Source organism: Malaclemys terrapin, chromosome 5 (assembly GCF_027887155.1).
Source record: "Malaclemys terrapin pileata isolate rMalTer1 chromosome 5, rMalTer1.hap1, whole genome shotgun sequence".
Classification (NCBI taxonomy): Eukaryota; Metazoa; Chordata; order Testudines; family Emydidae; genus Malaclemys; species Malaclemys terrapin.
The window spans coordinates 135037651-135043885 of NC_071509.1; the positions used below are offsets into that span (position 1 = coordinate 135037651).

The window sequence follows — 6235 nt, forward strand, 5'->3', positions numbered from 1 at the left end:
GTCTCTAGCAAACTCTGGTACTTGCTAAAGCAACACTTGAACGTTAAATGCTTCGGTCGAGAGTTCAGCTACTGACCTGCAATGAAAGCCTTGTGTTCAGCTTCAACGTTTCCTGACAGCAAACAATCTACAGGGGGGGAAAAAAAAAAACAGTTTCATGGAATGAACTGTTAAAAAAAGAAAATCCTCTCATAAGCTTTCCCTGAGGGGGAAGAAAGAATCCACAAGCTTTAAATTGGCCAGGCAGATTTAAGAGGAAGAAAAAAAAAAGGCATCTTTCTCTGTTGCGTCAAAGAGCCCAGTGTGCAAATGGAACAGTGAACTGAGTTGTTAAACTGGCAAGCCTTGGCTGAAGACAGCTCTTCAGTATGCTCTCAGCATCCTCTCCCAGGGCTGGCTGGATCCAGTCCCACTCCTCAGGCTCTTACAGAGGAGCCATGCTACTTCAAGAGACAATCACTAAAGGACGGTTTCTGTCCGCATGCCATTCAGCTGGCTTTCCGACATAGCATGAGGACAGTTACACACACAAGCAGTGTTTATTTATGTATAGGAAGTGGAGAAAACATCTACGCATATTCCAACTGGCAGTCTTGTCACTGAATTACCAGAACTTGTAGAGAGAATCCTATTGACTGCATAACCCACTCTTTATGTTATTCAATGTATGCTTAGAACAGGGGTGGGCAAACCGTTTTAAGCTGGCCCACGAGCTCCTGCTCGGGAGCGGGGTCTGGGGCTTGCCCTGCTCTGGTGCTGCAGCCGGGGGCTGGATCGGGGGCTGCATCACGCAGCTCAGCTCTGCTCTGGCGCTCCAGCCGGGGTGCCGGGTTGGGGGGCGCACCACACGGCTCCCAGAAGCCGCGGCATGGCCCCGCTCCGAGGGTGGGGGGCCACTACATGCCGCTGCTTCCGGGAGCCGCTTGAGGTAAGTGCTGCTTGGAGCCTGCACCCCTAAGCCTCTCCCCACACCCCAACCCCCTGCCCCAGCCCTGATCCCCCTCGCACCCTCTGAACCCCTCGGTCCCAGCCCGGAGCATCCTCCTATACCACAAACTCCTCATCCCCAGCCCACCCCAGAGCCCGCACCCCCAGCCAGAACCTGAACCCCTGCCCAAGCCCTAATCCCCCTCCTGCCCTCCGAACCCCTCGGTCCCAGCCCGGAGCATCCTCCTATACCACAAACTCCTCATCCCCAGCCCACCCCAGAGCCCGCACCCTCTCCTGCACCCCAACCCCAATTTTGGGAGCATTCATGGCCCGCCATACAATTTCTATACCCCAACTGGCCACCAGGTCAAAAAGTTTGCCCACCCCTGGCTTAGAAAGTAGTTTTAGGAAGGGACTGTACTTATATGATGCATCTCTTACTTGGTGCTAGAGATTCCATAGACCACTGATGGTCCACAGACCACTTGCTCGTTGTTTGGCCTCCGTTATACCTAGCCAACTCATTGTGTGCAGGGAGGTAGCCCAGGTGAACCAACTGCCTTTAGTGGCCTTGCACAGGAGTAGCTGTGAAGAGAATGTTCACAATTCAATTAACAATTTCACCAGTGCATGTAGGAGGAACAGAAACCAGGGCAAATAGCTGGGCAGGGCTAAGAGGAGTAACAAATAGTACAACAGTTGCATGATGGGCAGTAGCAATACCTACTATTAAGGCTGCCTAATACTTCCTATTATAAAGCAGTTTTCAGATGCCTAGAACTTTTGAAATTTCAGCCTCAATGATCGAAATGTGCCATGTGTGGTGTCTGCTGAATTTTTTTGTTAAATTTGATCCTAAAAGGTTTAGTCATTTCTGAGAATGAGATGAATGAATAATCAGTGCTTTGGGCTATACCTTTGTTTGACTGGACTTTTGAACAGCTCTAGCACTTCAGGGGTTTGGAACAGAGAACTGGAATTAGGAGGAGGTTAGCCCTGGGGTCAGAGAGGTGCCTTTTGCTGTGCCATGAAAATCCATCCAAGTTATAAACTATGGAAAATTGCCATTTGTGCATGCATCCCAGGCTGTCACACTGATAGGACAGTAGGACAGAGATGGATACCTGCTGGATCCGGAACATCTCTGTCAGCTCCTCCCTTGTTTCCAAAACTCCATTGTTTCCTCTTTGTGGCAGGTTTTGGACTTTCAGAAAGCCTCTGATGAAGTTCCACACCAAAGGCTCATTAGCAAAGTAGGCAGTCATGGGATAAAAGGACCGGTCTCTCATGAATCAGTACCTGGTTCAAAGACAGAAAACAAAGAGTAGGAATAAATGGCCAGTTTTCACAAGGGAGAGAAGTAAAGAGAGGGATGCAATGGAGTGCCCATCTCACAAAAGGCAGAGCAGGTTGTGAGGACAATTAACCTGATAGGCTGCACCTGCCTGAGAGCCAGCTGACGCCCAGATGGGCAGGGGCAGGCTGAGCTTGTATAAAGCCAGCAAGCTGAGACCAGAAGGAGGCTGCAGGGGCAGTAACTGACAGCTCCTGTAAAATCAATACCGATTTTTAAAAGATTATTTTGAGAAATCAATGAGTAATGGTGCTGGAACCACAGTGAGCTGCAAACAACATTCACCCAAGGTACTAGAAGGATAAAGAACATCAGGCACGTAAGCAAAGGAGAACTGGCATTTAACACAATGGACAAGGGACTTAAGTACCATACAGTTTGCTCTGTCCCCATTATTACTGTTTGGTGGGTTACTTAAGTGCATATGTAGCCCACAATGTGTTACCTGGGCCGCAGAGAGTGGGTGGCAGGGCAGCCCACCTGGGGTGGACCGGCAGCCCCAGATCCCGCACCACATAGCTTCCCCGAGCCCCACAGGCCCGGCCGGATGCCCCAGACCCCATGGGGCAGGCTGCCCCAGCCCCGGACCCCCGCCACATGGGGCGGGCCGGCTGCCCCGGACCCTGGACCAGGGCTGAGCAGCTGTCCCAGATCTCAGGCCCCCAACCCCGAGGGGCTGTCCCGGAAGCCCTGACTTTGCTGCGATGGGCAGCTAGGAAACCCAGACCCCTCTATGTCAGGCAGCTGGGAACCTGCCAGACCCCGGCACATAGGCTGGCCTCTAGCACACAGCTGAAGTGAGCCGCAGCTGTGTGCTAATAGGGCCACGTGCGTCCCATGGGTTGAGAACTGCTACTCTAAGGGTACGTCAACCCATCAATTAAACATCCACAGCTGGCTTAGGTCAGCTGACTTGGGCCTGCAGGTCTCGGGCTGCAGGGTTGTAAAACTGCTGTGTAGAGGTTTGGGCTCAGGCTGGAGCCCCAGATCTGGAACCCTGCAAGGGGCTGTGGATTGAGGCAGTGGGTTAGAGTGCAGGAGGGGATACAGGCTCTGGGCTGGGGGTGCAGGCTCTGGGATAGAGCTGGGGATGAGGGGTTCAGGGTGTGGGAGGGGGCTCTGGGCTGGGGCAGGAGGTTGAGGTGTGTGGGGGGGTGAAGGCTCTGGGGTGGGGCTGTGCATGAGGGGTTTGGGGTGCAAGAGGAGTTCCAGGTTTTGGGGGCTCAGGGCTGGGGCAGGGGGTTGGGGCGTGGGCTTACCTTGGGGGGGCTCCCATCAATGGTGCAGCAGGGATAAGGCAGGCTCCCTGCCTGTCCTGGCTCCGCACTGCGCCCCGGAAGCAGTAAACAGCAGGTCCGACTCCTAGGCAGGGGGCTAAGAGGCTCCACACGTTGCTTTTGCCCGCAGGCACCCCCCCAGCTCCCATTGGCTGCGGTTTCCAGCCAATGAGAGTGCAGAGCCGGTGCTTGGGGCGGGGCCAGTGCACAGAGCCCTGTGGCCTCCTGCCTAGGAGCCAGACCTGCTGGCTGCTTCTGGGGCACAGGGTGGTGCCAGGACAGATAGAGATTAGCCTGCCTTAGACCCACAGCACCGCCGACCAGACTTTTAACGGCCCGAGCGGCAGTGCTGACCTGAGCCACCAAGGTCCCTTTTCGACCGGGTGTTCTGGTCGTTCTGGTTCTAGCGAGCAACCACTCCTGGTCTGCTCTCACACAGCCTCCAGCATGTAAATTACTCCTAACTATGCTGTATGAGAGCTGTGGCCAGCCACCCATGAATTACTCTGCAGGGTAACACCAGCAAACTCCCAGTCCCAGACTTTCCCCTAGAAATATTCTGCCCAGCACCCTTGTTGACAATACAAACTCATATAAAGTCCATCATTTCATAATAGAAAGTGATACGCCCAAATGTTATAATCCCAAATGAAGTTTCCCAAACACTTCAATCCAAACACACACTGGTTTAGATAAAACAAGTTTATCAACTACAGAAAGATGGATTTTAAGTGATTACAAGTAATGAGGCATAAAAGTCAGAATTGGTCACAAGAAAATAAAAGATAAAACACAATTAATATTTAACTTAACAAGCCAAATGAATTCAAAGCAAAGGTTTCTCTTACCACATACTCTAGCAGTCTTACTGGCAGGAATCCTTTCAGTCAGTAACCCTCCCCGTGTTCAGTGTTAATTTCCTTGTCCTTCAGGTGTTGCTGATGCCGTGAGCACAGAGAAAGGAAGGAGTATTTTGGGGCCACTGTTATCCTTTCTTATAGCTTTCTTTTTCTTTGAAAATAATATCACACCCTTTTTCCTGCCGAAGAGTTGCTGCTTCACCAGGTGATAATCCATTTGATTTTGATGACACCTTGCTGAGGCATCAGTTTGTCTTTTATTTTGAGGAATTGGTTTGTGGCTGCTTTTCTAAACTTGAACCTGTCTCAGTAATGTTATACAGTGGAATTGTATAACTTTACATACAATGTTGCCACGTGTATTTTACCAGGAGAATAATGGTCAGCAACCAAATGATGAGTTTTCAAATGACACCCCGCAAAGCATACTTTGTACAAATTTCATTATGGTTTTGAAAAAGGGTGAAGAACACATGGGTACAGACTGTCAGGGGGATGGTCCTAGAGCCTGGGGTCCCACCTGAACATCTACACAGCAAGTTTGAGTCCTGCAGCCTGAGCCCCCCAAGCCCGAGTCAGCTGACCCAGGCCAGCTGCAGCTTTGCTGGGGTCTTTTATTCCAGTGTTGACATACCCTTAGATGCAGGGCCGGCTTTAGGCCAATTCCCCTGAATCAGGCCCCACACCTAAGAGGGCCCCGCACCCAAGCCCGGTACGGTGTACCAACAAGAGCCGGTGCGCCGTACCGGGATGGCCCGGCTTCCCCACGGGGCAATTTAAAGGGCCTGGGGCTCCCAGCAGAGGCTGGAGCCCCAGGCCCTTTAAATTGCCACCAGAGCCCCACTGCTGGAGCCCTGGGGTAGGGCTGCAGGGCTCTGGGGGCTATTTAAAAAGTCCGGGGCTCCCGCTGCCTCTACCGCCTCGGCCCTTTAAATAGCCCCCAGAGCCCTGGGATAGCGGGGGGCTCTGGGAGCTATTTAAAGGGCTGGGGCTCCAGCTGCCTCTGCTGTCCCGGTCCTTTAAATAGCCGCGGGAGCCCCGCCACTTCCCCAGGGCTCCCATGGCTATTTAAAGGGCCGGGGCGGTAGAAGCAGGAGAGCCCCGGGCCCTTTAAATTGCCCCCAGAGCCCTGGGGTAATGGGGGGTTCGGGGGCTATTTAAAGGGCCAGGGCTCCATCTGCCTCTGCTGCACCCCCTGCCCACACAAACCCCGCACCCCCTGCCCGCAGCCAGCCCCAGTTTCCAGACAGCTCTGCACCCCCTGCCTGCAGTCAGCCCCTGCCGCACACCCTGCCCTGCCCACAGCCAGCCCCTGCCGCACACCCTGCCCTGCCCACAGCCAGCCCCTGCCGCACCCCCTGCCCTGCCCACAGCCAGCCCCTGCCGCACCCCCTGCCCACAGCCAACCCCTGCCGCACCCTCTGCCCTGTCTCCAGCCAACCCCTGCCGCACCCCCCTGTGGCCCTGCCCGAAGCCAGCCAGCCCCACACCTCTCTCGCCCGCACCAACCCTGCACCCCCTGCCCTGCCCACACAAGCCCTGCACCCCCTGCCCTGCCTGCAGCCAGCCCCATACCCCCTGCCCTGTCTCCAGCCAACCCCTGCCGCACCCCCCTGCCTGAAGCCAGCCAGTCCCGCACTTCTCTGTCTCCAGCCCTGCCAACCCCTGCCGCACCCCCCTGCGGCCCTGCCTGAAGCCAGCCAGCCCGCCCCACACACCCCTGTCTCCAGCCAGCCCTGCACCCCTTGCCCTGCCTGCAGCCAGACCCTACCTCCAGTCAGCCCCTGCCCTGCCTCCAGCCAGCCCCATGTCCA

General features: G+C 54.7%; 1 protein-coding gene across 3 annotated transcripts in view; it reads right to left on the reverse strand.

The window, feature by feature from the left end:
* CSGALNACT1 (chondroitin sulfate N-acetylgalactosaminyltransferase 1) overlaps window positions 1-313 on the reverse strand; it is an 88960-nt gene extending 88647 nt beyond the window's left edge. For all 3 annotated transcript variants that reach the window (XM_054030357.1, XM_054030358.1, XM_054030359.1), the window contains exon 1: window positions 77-313. The gene's annotated coding sequence lies outside the window, so the exon portion shown is untranslated. The remainder of the gene's footprint in view (window positions 1-76) is intronic.
* Between the last annotated feature and the right edge of the window lie 5922 nt (window positions 314-6235).